The sequence below is a fragment of the Budorcas taxicolor genome, chromosome 4, assembly GCF_023091745.1.
Source record: "Budorcas taxicolor isolate Tak-1 chromosome 4, Takin1.1, whole genome shotgun sequence".
NCBI lineage: Eukaryota > Metazoa > Chordata > Mammalia > Artiodactyla > Bovidae > Budorcas > Budorcas taxicolor.
Genome location: NC_068913.1, coordinates 114,575,453 through 114,590,237, shown reverse-complemented (window position 1 = coordinate 114,590,237; position 14,785 = coordinate 114,575,453). Strand labels below are relative to the sequence as shown.

Sequence of the window (14,785 nt, the reverse complement as noted above, 5' to 3'; positions counted from 1 at the left end):
AAGTGTGTTCTTTTCTCCTCCTTGAGAATTCCAGACTCCTATCTTATCCTTGAGAGCCCCACACTGCTTTCTTCTCCTTTGGGACCCCAGACTTCTTATCAACCTACCTAGAAATTGACTCTCTCAGTAATATGTATTTAAAGTTCCTCCATGTCTTTTCATGGCTTGATAGCACATTTCTTTTCATTGGTGAACAACATTCCATTGACTGGATGTACCACAGCCTATTTATCCATTCATCTATTAAAGGTCATTTTGCAAAGTGAACTCGCTCAGTCATGTCCAACTCTTTGCGACCTTGTGGACTGTAGCCCACCAGGCTCCTCTGACCATGGGATTCTCCAGGCAAGAATACTGGAGTGGGTAGCCATTTCCTTCTCCAGGGGATCTTCCCAACCCAGGGATCAAACTCGGGTCTCCCACATGGCAGGCAGATGCTTTATCCTCTGAACCAACAGAGAAATTGGCTGCTATCAAATTTTGGTGATCACGAATAAAGCTATTTTAAATATTCATGTGCAGATTTTTGTGTAGACCTAAATAATATATTTTTAAATAAAGGGATGAGAAAGGAGGGCTTTCTAGGGATGATAGAAGCCATAAAGAAAACATTTGTTAAAATTTCCAGTCCAAGCAAAAAATTTAACATAGTGAGCTTAAGAGATAAACAGCAGGGGGTAGTATTTGTAAGACATTTGACACCACTTGACAGTTCTATTTTACTGAGCGTGTTGTGAATTTAAATGTGAGACACAAATCTCAAACTTCTCTATTTTGTTTTATTGCCTGCATGCCTATGGCAGAAGAAAGGACTGCCAGTAATCTACTGTGGATCTGTCCAAGACACCGTATAAGTATTAAGACCTGTTAGGAATGTTGCTACTGCTGCTGCTGCTAAGTCACTTCAGTCGTGTGCCACCCCATGGACTGTGCCTACCAGGCTCCTCTGTCCATGGGGTTTTCCAGGCAAAAGTACTGGAGTGGGGTGCCATTGCCTTCCCCGTGTTAGGAATGACTAGATTTCAATTTACATCTCACAGTAGGGAAACACTTTATTAAATAAGACAACCATAATTCCACAGACTTAGAGAGATGAACGGTTATTTTCATGGGACAGAACTACAGTTTTCAAGGACTGAATATCTCATAAACTCTTTTGTAGGAATAATACTTGTTGCTTTACCCTGCACCTGTAGGGGCAGGAAGGAACAACTCTCTTCCTTCTTTATTGCTGATATTTCGTTCACCAGCAATTAGAAGCACCTGTGGTTTAAAGGGCTTCCCTGGTGGCTCAGTGGGTAAAGAATCTGCCTGCAGTGCATGAGACCCAGGTTCGATCCCTGGATTGGGAAGATCCCCTGGGGAAGGGAATGGCAACCCACTCCAGTATTCTTGCCTGGAGAATTCTATGGACAGAGGAGTGTGGTGGATTACAGTCCATGTGGTCACAAAGAGTTAGATACGACTGAACGACTAATACATGGTTTGAAGAGCCATCAGTAGAATTCCAAGTGCTAATGCAGAAGGAAAAAGAGAAGTCCCTAATATCCATAAAACTCTAAAGAAAGAAAAGAAAGGGGGCAGAGAAGGAGTGTTAATGGTTGTTACATAGGATAGATAATCTTTTGCTTTCTTGAGTCATAAATAAAGGCTTTTCTTGAATCAATGAGAAAAACACATACAATTTAACAGAAAATACCAGCTAAGAGTATGAAGAGATGGTCTAGAGGAAAAAAGGGTACGATTGTCCCCAGTGGAAGGCCACCCTATCTCACCCTTTGCTATAGCTGAGAAAATGCCTGAAGAGAGAACAAAGATGATTTTTTTTTCAGTGATTAATTTGCCTTTTCTCTAATGCACAGAAAGTAGCTGGTCAGGATCGGCAGTCTCCATGGTATGGGGGCACCAGTAGCCTAAGACAGGTGAAAAGACCAGGTTACCTCAACCATTAAAACCCACAAGGCAGATGTAGATTTGATTCCTTTGAGCAATGTCCCTGCCGCTGCTGCTGCTAAGTGGCTTCAGTCGTGTCCAACTCTGTGCAACCCCATAGACGGCAGCCCACCAGTCTCCTCCATCCCTGGGATTCTACAGGCAAGAACACTTAAGTAGGTTTTGCCATTTCCTTCTCCAATGCATGAAGGTGAAAAGTAAAAGTGAAGTCACTCAGTCGTGCCTGACTCAGCGACCCCATGGACCGCAGCCTAATAGGCTCCTCCATCCATGGGATTTTCCAGGCAAGAGTACTGGAGTGGGGTGCCATTGCCTTCTCTGGAGCAATGTCCCAAGTATTTGCAAAATATGTGTTGGGGTGACTGAACAAGTTGACTTCAGGAATAAAAATATTCATGATAAACCAGTTAAGAGTTAAATGTGTAGCAAAAGAATTTTGGTTTAGAAGAGTTGCTCTTTAACCCTCTTCTCCTCATGCCACCCCTCTCTGGGCAAAAATGAGATATCAGAGGCTTTTCTAACTAGCAAAGAGAAAATAATGTCTTCTGTATGTTAAAAGCAAGCTTTTCTGTCCTCTAAAGTAGGAGGGCATGTGTCCACCACATTCAGTGTAATAGTTAGTATAATTTGGAAAGTTAAAAATACAGTATTAATATGGATGAATAGTTTGTAAGTTAAGTGTGGCTTTCACTGCAAATGTGAAGTGTGGGTGTTAATCTGCATTATGGCTGAACAAATAAAGAATCCGCCTGCAATGCAGGAACACAGGAGATGCAGATTTGATCTCTGGGTCAGAAAGATCCCGTGGAGGAGGAAATGGCAACCCACTCCAGTATTTTTGCTTGGAAAATTCCATGGGTGGAGGAGCCTGACTGGCTACAGTCCATGGGTTCACAAAGAGTCAGACACCACTGAAATGACTTAGCACACTTCTCCAAACTAAGCAAAGAACCAAGAGTTACCTATATCTCTATGTCCCGTTTAGTGTTGCTTTCCCAGAGTTAATCTGAACCTAGATGGGCTAGTAATGCCCCCTTCACCCTAAGAACGTCTCCAGAGAGGCACTTCAGCCCTGGGGCCCCCAGGAAGGCCTTTGTGTGGAAGCAGAGGAAGTGGGAGGCTGCCCTTAAGTATTCATCACTTTGCCTAAATCATACTGTGGGTGGAGACAAATGTGCACCTGGCTTCTGTGGAAATGCAAGTCCACTCAGATGAAGAAATCTACTAAACTTTGCTTCCCCCTGAATCTGCCCGCCAGTTCAGGAGCTTCAGGAGACATGGGTTCATTTTCAGATAGTTTTCATATGTGAGTAGTAAAAAAACCGACACAGAAGATGATCGAACTCCAAATTTCATGGTAATTTGCGTGAGCACACGCCTTGCTTCCCAGGTGGTGCTAGTGGCAAAGAGACTTCCTGACAATACAGGAGACATAAGAGACATGGGTTTGATCCATGGGTGGGGAAGATCCTCTGGAGGAGGGCACAGCAACCCAGTTCAGTAGTCTCGCCTGAAGAATCCCTTGGACAGAGGAGCCTGGTGGGCTACAGTCCATAGAGTCATAAAGACTCAGATATGACTGAGACAACTGAGCACGCATGCAAGTCAAAACATGACTAACTTGAGGACAGGGCGTTTGATGAGAAACAAGAGGACCAGATCCCCAGAGGATCGCAATCAAGATGCCTGCTTGAGTTCAGCCTTCACTGCCATCTGGAGTTACATATAAGAAGCTATCTGTGCAGAAGGGGTAAATGCTGGGTGTGAGGAGATGCCTGGTGGTCCACTTCAGGTCAGTGAAAGGTGGCAGATTCTTGGTTTGGGGTGCAGATGTGCCCCAGATGTTCGTTGGAATTACCAGATGGTCAACACAGAAATCAGATTGATTATATTCTTTGTAGTCAAAGATGGCGAAGCTCTATACAGTCAGCAAAAACAAGACCAGGAGCTGACTGTGGCTCAGATCATGAATTCCTTATTGCCAAATTCAGACTTAAATTGAAGAAAGTAGGGAAAACCACTAGACCATTCAGGTATGACTGAAATCAAATTCCTTATCATTATACAGTGGAAGTGAGAAATAGATTTAAGGGACTAGATATGATAGATAGAGTGCCTGATGAACTATGGAATGAGGTTCATGATATTGTACAGGAGACAGGGGTCAAGACCATCCCCATGGAAAAGAAATGCAGAAAATCAAAGTGGCTGTCTGGGGAGGCCTTACAGATAGCTGTGAAAAGAAGAGAAGCAAAAAGCAAAGGAGAAAAGGAAAGATATAAGCATCTGAATGCAGAGTTCCAAAGAATAGCAAGGAGAGATCAGAAAGCTTTCCTCAGCAATCAATGCAAAGAAATAGAGGAAAACAACAGAATGGGAAAGACTAGAGATCTCTTCAAGAAAATTAGAGATACCAAGGGAACATTTCATGCAAAGATGGGCTCGGTAAAGGACAGAAATGGTTTGTACCTAACAGAAGCAGAAGATATTAAGAAAAGGTGGTAAGAATACACAGAAGAACTGTACAAAAAAGATCTTCATGACCCAGATAATCACAATGGTGTGATCACTCACCTAGAGCAAGACATCCTGGAATGTGAAGTCATGTGGGCCTTAGAAAGTGTCTCTACGAACAAAGCTAGTTGAGGTGATGGAATTCCAGTGGAGCTATTTCAAATCCTGGACGATGATGCTGTGAAAGGGCTGCACTCAATATGCCAGCAAATTTGGAAAACTCAGCAGTGGCCACAGGACTGGAAAATGTCAGTTTTCATTCCAATCCCAAAGAAAGGCAATGCCAAAGAATGCTCAAACTACCGCACACTTGCACTCATCTCACACACTAGTAAAGTAATGCTCAAAATTCCCCAAACCAGGCTCAGCAGTACATGAACCATGAACTTCCAGATGTTCAAGCTGGTTTTAGAAAAGGCAGAGAAACCAGAGATCAAATTTCCAACATCTGCTGGATTATGGAAAAAGCAAGAGAATTCCAGAAACACATCTATTTCTGCTTTACTGACTATGCCAAAACCTTTGACTGTGTGGATCACAATAAACTGTAGAAAATTCTGAAAGAGATGGGAATACAAGACCACCTGACCTGCCTCTTGAGAAACCTGTATGCAGGTCAGGAAGCAGCAGTTAGAACAGGACATGAAACAACAGACTGGTTCCAAATAGGAAAAGGAGTACGTCAAGGCTGTATATTGTCACCCTGCTTATTTAACTTCTATGCAGAGTACATCATGAGAAATGCTGGGCTGGAAGAAGCACAAGGTGGAATCAAGATTGCTGGGAGAAATATCAATAACCTCGGATATGCAGATGACACCACTCTTATGGCAGAAAGCGAAGAGGAACTAACAAGCCTCTTGATGAGAGTGAAAGAGGAGAGTGAAAAAGTTGGCTTAAAGCTCAACATTCAGAAAACGAAGATCATGGCCTCTCGCCCCATCACTTCATGGGAAATATATGGGGAAACAGTGGAAACAGTGTCAGACTTTATTAGTTTAGGCTCCAAAATCACTGCAGATGGTGATTGCGGCCATGAAATTAAAAGACACTTACTCCTTGGAAGGAAAGTTATGACCAACCTAGCTAGCATATTCAAAAGCAGAGACATTACATTGCCAACAAAAGTCCATCTAGTCAAGGCTATGGTTTTTCTAGTGGTCATGTATGGATGTGAGCACCAAATATTGATGCTTTTGAACTGTGGTGTTGGAGAAGACTTGAGAATCCCTTGGACTGCAAGAATATTCAACTAGTCCATTCTAAAGGAAATCAGGCCTGGGTGTTCTTTAGAAGGACTGATGCTAAAGCTGAAACTCCAATACTTTGGCCACCTCATGGGAAGAGTTGACTCATTGGAAAAGACTCTGATGCTGGGAGGGATTGGGGGCACGATGAGAAGGGGACACCAGAGGATGAGATGGCTGGATGGCATCACCGACACTATGGGCATGAGTCTGAGTGAACTCCAGGAGTTGGTGATGGACAGGGAGGCCTGGTGTGTTGCTATACATGGGGTCGCAAAGAGTCAGACACGACTGAGCAACTAAACTGAACTGAACTGAACACACACACATGCACACACACACACACACACACACACACACACATGTATTAGTGTATATATGTCAATCCAATCTCCCAATTGTTCCTCCCCCCACACCCCACCCCAGTTTTCCCACTGGTAACCACATAATTTCAGATTTTTAAAGGTGAAATCCTTTATCTTTAAAATATTGGTGGCTACTTTTATTCATTTACTTTTTAACTTTTAAACTTTGTATTGGGGTATAGCCAATTAAGAAACAATATTGTGATAGTTTCAGCGAACAGTGTAGGGTTGTAGTCATACAATCACATGTATCCATTCTCCCCCAAACTCCCCTCCTGTCCAGGCTACCACACAACATTGGACAGAATTCCATGGACTCTATTGTAGATCCTTGTCGGCTATCCATTTAAAACCTAGCAGTGGGTACCTGTCCATCACATTCTCCCCAACTATCTGTTACTTGTTTCTGTTGCATACACTGGAACAGAAAACTGGAAGGAAAACTTCTTTTTTCAAGAGGGGAGATACTTTTAGGAACAGGATTCAAGATGATCTGCTCAGGTAAAGTATGTGCTTTATTTCTGAGAAAGAAATACAATTTACTGTTTAAAAAATGATTTATCTCCTGCATTAACCAGAATGGGGTCATGAGGGAGTTATTCTGGAGGATTATCCTGCTTGGCTCCCTGGGATGGTAACAGTGTCTCATCATGCTACCTTGTCTGTGATTCCAAATCAGCGTGTCACCCTCTCCAACACTCTCCTGTGGGGCCAGTGGGGGAGATTCTAAATGCTTTCGGCAAAGAGTAAGATAATCTGCCCAGGTTTTTGTCTATTTGAGGCCAGTTTCAGTATTTTCCTGAAACTGAATCAGTTTCACAATTTTTGCAAGGGTGCCTCTATCTTTGCCGTCCCCATGTGCCCCTTTCAGCTCAGCCCAGTGGAGACATGGTGGCAAGTGGGGCTATCCAAGCATGGTAGAAGGAAGCACCATCTTTCCCAGTCTCTGGAAGGAGCTGTTCTGTAAACTGGTCCAACTGTCCTCCAAGATTGGGAAGAGAAATGTTTAGTAGTGCTTAAATGAATGAATGAAGAGATGATGGCTTTAAAACAAGGGAACTGGGTTGTTGGCAGGAGGAAGCATGATGATGGTGATGTTGGGAGGGGACTGATGGGCACAGGGGTCTTCAGGGGACAGAGCAGGGAGAGGGTGCATCTGGGACATGATGGCAGCCTTCTCACAGAGGTGTGGTCATTTGCACTAAGCTAGAGAGAATAAATAAATCTTCAAAAAATAGTTGAGAAAGATGGTTCTTGAGAAAGCCCACTCTCCCTGTGCCTTTTTTTTTAACTTCTCTTTCTGCTCAGGCTAGGCTCAAAGAGAGCAGCAATTTAAGCCTCTCATTCTTGGAAGAGATGGCTGGCTATCAGTTGCTTGGTCAAATATATCATGTAAGTAGCTCTGCTTGACCTGTTCCCAAGGGACTTAGGGGCAGCCCAAGGGGACCAGTCTCTTCCAGCACCCAGGGCAAGTGGCATTCTCTGGTCCTGCCTGCATTCTAAATTGGCCAGATAACACAGTGAAGGAGTTGCCATCTCTCTCTGATATCCCTTCAACACCAGTCCTGGGTGCAGGTGGCTTCATGTAATTGCTGTATTACCTACCCCCTTTAGCCTCAGTTTCTTCATATTTAAAACACATGGACAGCATCATTTGATTTCTCTATGAGTCCAGGCATATCATCTCCAGCCTCCCCACTCCAGTTCCCCTTTCTGCAGCTCTTTCAGCATCACCTTCTTTGCCCCTCATCACTCTAGTCACTTACCTGGTACCTGTGTGGTACCCTCAGCTGCTCAGGAGCCCCAACTCAGTGGTCCTCTCTGGAGACCACCATTCAAGATGACCCAAGGGAAATATGTGAGAAAATAGAGCATCCTGGTTTCAAGATCATCAGCACAGAAAACAAGCTGATACCTTAAAAAAAAAAAAGAAGAAGAAGAAACGGTTCTCCCATTTGCCACCCCTATGCAATATGCTTAAAAATCCTCCTTGAAAAGATCCAGCCAAAGACGAAAAGTATTTTCAGGTTTGTTTCTTTTCCAAGTTTCAACAGAGAGAATTAGCTGAATTGATGTATCAATTTTCTTTAGAAAAACAGAACCAATAGGATATATGTATGAAGAAATCTATTTGAAGGAATTGGCTCACACGATTATGGGGGATGGTAGGTCTGAAATTTGTAGGGCAGACTGGCAGGCTGGAAACTCAGGCAGGAGGTGACAATGAAGTCTTGAGGCAGAATTGTCTTTTGGCTTGAAAAATACAATACAATTAGAATGAATTACAAAATATTTTCAGGAAACTGACAGAAGCTGAATGTTGACTTTCAAATGAAAATAATTTATTTATTAAATTATTTTTCCTTCAAAGGTAACCATTGCAGCCAATTTCACAGATGGAGAGGTTAGATAATATTCTATATTGCATGATCCCATGGATGGTGGAGGAAATTCATTTATTCCAAAACGTATTTTTTTTTTTTTTTTTTTGGTTCATCTGTCCTAGATGCTGAAATTCCACAATGCATTAACTCCTTGAGCTTTGGAAAATACTCCAAAATTTTGCACACAGCAAGGTCCTGATGCAGTTTTGGAAAGGGTTGTGAAGAACTTTCCCAGTAATGAAGCATCAGGGGTCATCCTTAGGTGGGGCCTCAATGGATCCCCTCGCTGAGCACAAGAAGTAGGAGGTGGGAAAAAGGAGAAAGATCAAGAAAAAGGCATACGGGAGAAGGCAAAAGGAGAGTGGGCAGGAGAGAGATGGCCCTGAGGGAGTTACTGGTCAGGACTGTTTGAGCTGAGAGCATAGAAGCATAGATCTTTGGTACCATAACAGCTGGTCTGAGCCTAACAAATCAGGTGTTCCCTCTTTTACTGGATGTATGGTCCACCCTCCTGCCCACCTGGACTCAAGACCATCTCCTACTTCTGCCATGACCACCTTGTCCCAGTTTGCCTGGGACTCTCCCAGTTTCAACACTGACACTCCTTTGATCAGGGGATCCTCTCTGTCCAAGGAAAACTGGGATGATTGGTGACCCTCTACACCACCATCACCATGGAAGAACTTAGGCAAGAGCTTCTTTTGTGAATTTACCAAAGGGAGAAACTTTGCCAGGAAATCTTGAGTTTGGAACTCAGGACAAGACTGAGACCCTAAAGGGAGACATCCAGGATGGCCAGAAATGACCAGTTTCCATGTTTGGTCTTCTGGGTGGACAGCACGTTTTACAGTGCATCTTGTCAGTAACTAAATACCAGTGGTGGGAAACCACGTGTCAGTGCCCTTGTGTTGGGACTGTCTATATACTCTTCACTAGGAGCCTCAGTCTAATGCCAAGAGTGGCTAAGGGTCAGCAGACTTCGGTTTTAGTCTCAGCTCATCCATTAGATCATGTTGATCTTCAGAAGTTTTTTTTTCCCCCCCCCTTCAGTCTCCTTGTCTATAAAATGTGGTGTTCTGTGCTGGATGTCACATCCAACTTGTCTGAACAATCGTTGGCTGTTCTCTCCCTAGAACAAAATGAAAGGGCTTCGGCTGGGTGGAAGAGACAGCTGCACCACAAGTACGGTCTGGAGGAGCCCTTCACAACACTGGGGGGTCAAGAACTCAGCACTGTGGCAGCCAACTTCCCACCTGCAGTTCAAGGTACAAGACTAGAGTCACCTGAAGACAAAGAAAATGCATTTCCCCAGGAAACATAACTTACTAGGCTATTTGCTGTTGAAACGTTGTTCTTGAATCACCCAAAGACGCCAGGATTCTTGGCCCCCAGAGGAGAAGAATTCAATCCGGGGCCAGAGACGAGGCTTGATTGCTCAGAGCTTTTGTGTAATAAAGTTTTATTAAAGTATAAAGGAGATAGAGAAAGCTTCTGACATAGGCATCAGAAGGGGGCAGAAAGAGTACCCCCCTGCTAGTCTTCAGCTGGATGTTATATAGTCACTAGCCGTCTGTTAATGAAAGAAAGGAATGTCTTAAAACTCAGAATGGCACCAGGCCCCTCACCCATAAGATGCATTTTGGGATAATCTTGGCACCAAATGTTTCATCCTGGGCCATAAAATGATTAACTTGAATCTTGAAGAAGGGCAAATCACCATACAAACAGTTTCATTTACATATATTAGAGGAACAATATGTTTGTCAAGTAGGTTCTGAGCCAAAAGGCAGAACCGACTTGAAGACAGAGTTTGGGGTAAATGCATAGTACATTAGCATAGCTTAAGATAAACATTTCCATAAGAAAAAAGCATTGGTTATCTCTAGGTTTGAGAATCGTTAACTTCAGGTGAAACCAGGTGTCATTATGGCAACACAGTATTTTAAGAGAAACCTCCTTTTAAATTTGTATAGAGAAGGAAAAAATATTGCTAGTTTGTTTCCTCCTGCCGCTTAAGAGAGATAAAAATGTCTGACACTTGCAAGCTGTTTCCTCCGTTTGGAGACCCCTGGCTTTCCTGCCTCTTACCCTCTCACTGTCATACTCTCCTTACTGAGTATATATTTTTTTCTTAGAAAACCCAGCCATGTGATAAAACAGAGACCAGGCAGGGATGAGAGGAGTTGAAAGTATGGGACAGATATTTAATTCAGTGGTTGTAGGAAGCTCAGACCATCAAAAAGACTTCTGGGTGGGAACTGAATAGGAAGAAGGTTCTGGAAAGGTTGGAAAAGTCCAGCATCCTGGAAGTGTTGTAGGAAGGGGGGGGACCTTTACAGGGCCCCAAGAGCGGGCTCTTGTCTAACACTTGGAAAAGAATTGTCCGAGGAGACACGTGCTGACCAAGCAAGAGATTTTATTGAGAAAGGGCACCCAGGTGAAGAGCAGTAGGGTAAGGGAACCCAGGAGAACCGCTCTGCTGCGTGGCTTGCAATGTCGGATTTTATGGTGATGGGATTAGTTTCCAGGTGGTCTTTGACCAATCATTCTAATTCAGAGTCTTTCCTGGTGGTGCACGCATAGCTCAGCCAAGATGGATGCTAGCAAGAGGAATTCTGGGAAGTGGACGGACACGAGGTGTCTCTTTTAGACCTTTCCTGAACTCTTCCAGTTGGTGGTGGCTTATTAGTTCCATATTCTTTATCAGGATCTCCTGTCATAAAACAACTCATGCAAATGGTTACTATGGTGCCTGGCCAGGGTGGGCTGTTTCAATCCCCTAACAGAAGGATCAATCCTAAAGACTTTGGCCATCCTGGGTGATTTATTCTACCAGCCCTGTGTGAGCTCCCTTTTCTCTATGTAAGAATATTTACTCTGAGCCCAGGCCCGTGGTGAGAATTGAGGGTGTGACAGCCAAATTGATCCAGATGTGCTAGTCCTCTGAGATCTTTTCCTTTTTTTCTTTTTTTGTCTTCCTCCTCAAGAGGCATGTATTACTCTTTTTGTCAGTTAAAACTGCTAAAACAAATAGCAAAGACTGGGTGGTAATCAGGAAATATTTATTTCTGGATGTTCTGGAGCCTGGGAGGTCCAAGATCAAGGTATGGGGGATTTGGTGTCTGGGGAGAAGCCACTTCCTGGTTGCTGTGTCCACATCTGATGGAGAGAGAGTAGTCTCTTTCTTTTCTTTGTTGTTCAGTCGCTAAGTGGTGTCTGACTTTTTGCGATCCCAAGGACTGCAGCATGCCTGACCTGGACATGCTTCCCTGTTCTTCACCATCTCCCAGAATTTGCTCAAACTCACATCCATTGAGTCAGTAATGCCATTCAACCATCTCATCCTCTGTCGCCTCTTCCCCTCCTGCCCTCAGTGTTTCCCAGCATCAGGGCCTTTTCCAGTGAGTTGAGTCTTTTCCAAAGTGTTGGCTCTTTGTATCAGGTGGCCAAAATATTGTAGCATCAGCTTCAGCATCTGTTCTTCTAATGAATATAGTCCTTCTTTTCTTAGAAGGACACTAATTCCATCATGGAATTCCATCCTCATGCCCTCATCTAGACCTCATCACCTCCCAAAGACCTGACCACCAGTGACCATCACGTTGAGTATCAGTGTTTCACATATGAATTTTTTTGAGGGGGACACACTGAGTCCATAGGGATTGCACATTAACTTTTCATGTGCTCTGACAGGTGGAGGAAGAGGGAGCTTAAATGCAGGATCATCTTCATTGAGGTAGGCAAAACAGGCAGTGGGAAAAGTGCCACCGGGAACAGCATCCTCTGCCAGCCCGTGTTTGAGTCCAATCTGGGGGCCCAGGCAGTGACCAGGAAGTGTCAGAGGGCAACAGGCATGTGGAATGGGAGGACCATCCTGGTGGTAGACATGCCCCCCATCTTTGAGGCCGAAGCCCAGGATCAAGAGGTGTATGAGAATATCGGAGCCTGTTACCTGCTGTCGGTGCCAGGGCCCCACGTGCTGCTGCCACCGAGCCAGCTGGGGCACTTCAGAGAGCAGGACATGGTGGCTGTGACCAGGATGAAGGAGGTTTTTGGGGCAGGAGCTGAGAGGTACATGGTCATCCTCTTCACCAACAAGGAGGACTTAGAGGGTGGATCCCTGGATGAGTACGTTGCAAACACAGACAACTTCAGGCTGAGGAGCCTGGTCCGGAAGTGTGGATGTGGTACTGCACCTCCAACAACTGGGCCTCCAGGGATGAGCAGAGAGAGCAGCTGGCCCAGCTGATGGCCATGATGGAGGGGCTGGAGGGGGAGCACCAAGGCACCTTCCTCACCAACGAGCTCTTCTTTGATGAACAGATGCTCCAGCAGATGGTGGGTGGCACCTGTGGATAAGGTCAGAGGCGCTACCTGGACAAGGTATGGCTGCAGGTTGCAAAGCAAAAGCAAGACCTGAAAGAGGCCAAGAGAAACTGAGCCTTCAAGACAGTCTTCTGACTCAGAACCTGGATCGTTGTGAATTATGAGATTTATGTTTGTCTTGTTTAGTGCAGTTTACTTTTCCTTCTTATTCTACTGATCATCCTGTACCATCTTTAATTCTGTGTGATATCTGTGTGGCAGAGCCATTTCTCAAATATCACCTCATGTATTCATTGTTTAATTCAGAAATAAAGTCTCCTGGTTTGCACAGGACATGGTTTGTCATCTCTTCAGCTCCCATGACCTTCCTTCCTTGTAGATTTCCAGCTTGGTTCATGCCTCCACTGCTTCCTTGGTGAAGCCATATATTCAGAGCAAGACAACGACTGAGTTTCAGGGATGCCTGGCTGGTATGTGTACCATCCCATTTTCTTTGCAGTGACCAGCTCAGTCATGGGCCTGAGACCAAAGTTGGGCCAATGGGAAGTGAGTAAAAGTCTGCAGAGGTGGGGCCAGGAGGCATCTCCTTGCCCAGGAGAGACCCCCATAGAGAGACAGTCTCTTTTTCCTCAGGACACTATGGCATCTGAGTGCAAGGCATGGAAAGACAGCAGCCATGTGAGGTTGAAGGCAAAATGTTAAGATTCACAAGGGGCTTATAGCATATAGTTAAAATATGGCACATTGTGGTGACCTGACAATCAAGAGATGAAGTCACAGTGGCCATATTGCCCTGGTGGGCATCCTGTTTTTCCTGAAGGCAGTATCCTGTTTCTCCCTGCTAGTGTTAGTTTCTCAAGACTATGTGACCCCCCAACTATGAGACCCCTTCAACTGCATGATCGCAAGACCCCAGCTGTGGAATAAAGATAAACTAAGCCCCCTCCCTTCAGGGCACAATGATCCATCAATAAGGTATAAGAAAGGTTGGCTGTAAAGGGAGGGCACTGGTTTTTCTCTAAAGCCAGTTATTTTCTTTCTTTCTTCCTATAATGAATCTTTCTCTGCCTGAATGCCTGGCTTGCTCTTTTTCTTTGCATTTGCCTTGCATTTCTGGTGCTGAAACCCAGGAGGGAAGACCCACTGTGGCTAGGTGTGCTCCTCTCCTGAGCCCACCTTCGGTGGTTCCCTCCCTTGGACCTCACCGACAAACTGGGACGAGCCCCCGGGACGGGATTCTCCACTTGGCTTGCTGGACTGACATCCACACGCTGGTTCAAATTTCATTGGCTGCAGGGGTGGGTGAATTTGGCTCTCTCAGATCCTCTTTCTCTGATCTGGTTTTTGAAGCCCTAGCACTAGGTGGAGGATCCCCATGGCCCTTGGGCTCTGGTCTCACTTTGAAATCAGTTCAGTTAGTTCAGTTCAATCGCTCAGTCATGTCCAACTCTTTGCAACCCCATGAATCACAGCACACCAGGCCTCCCTGTCCATCACCATCTCCTAGAATTCACTCAGACTCACGTCCATCGAGTCCATGATGCCATCCAGCCATCTCATCCTTGATCGTCCCCTTCTCCTCCTGCCCCCAATACCTCCCAGCATCAGAGTCTTTTCCAATGAGTCACCTCTTCGCATGACGTGGCCAAAGTACTGGAGCTTCATCTTTAGCATCATTCCTTCCAAAGAAATCCCAGAGAGGATCTCCTTCAGAATGGACTGGTTGGATCTCCTTGCAGTCCAAGGGACTCTCAAGAGTCTTCTCCAACACCACAGTACAAACGTATCAACTCTTCGGCACTCAGCCTTCTTCACAGTCCAACTCTCACATCCATACATGACCACAGGAAAAACCATAGCCTTGACTAGACGGACCTTAGTCGGCAAAGTAATGTCTCTGCTTTTGAATATACTATCTAGGTTGGTCATAAATTTTCTTCCAAGGAGTAAGCGTCTTTTAATTTCATGGCTGCAGTCACCATCTTCAGTGATTTTG

At 44.7% G+C, this 14,785-nt stretch overlaps 1 pseudogene; it reads left to right on the top strand.

The window, feature by feature from the left end:
* Window positions 1–9,602: 9,602 nt before the first annotated feature.
* LOC128046906 (GTPase IMAP family member 5-like) lies at window positions 9,603–13,026 on the top strand (annotated as a pseudogene).
* The last annotated feature ends 1,759 nt before the right edge of the window (window positions 13,027–14,785 follow it).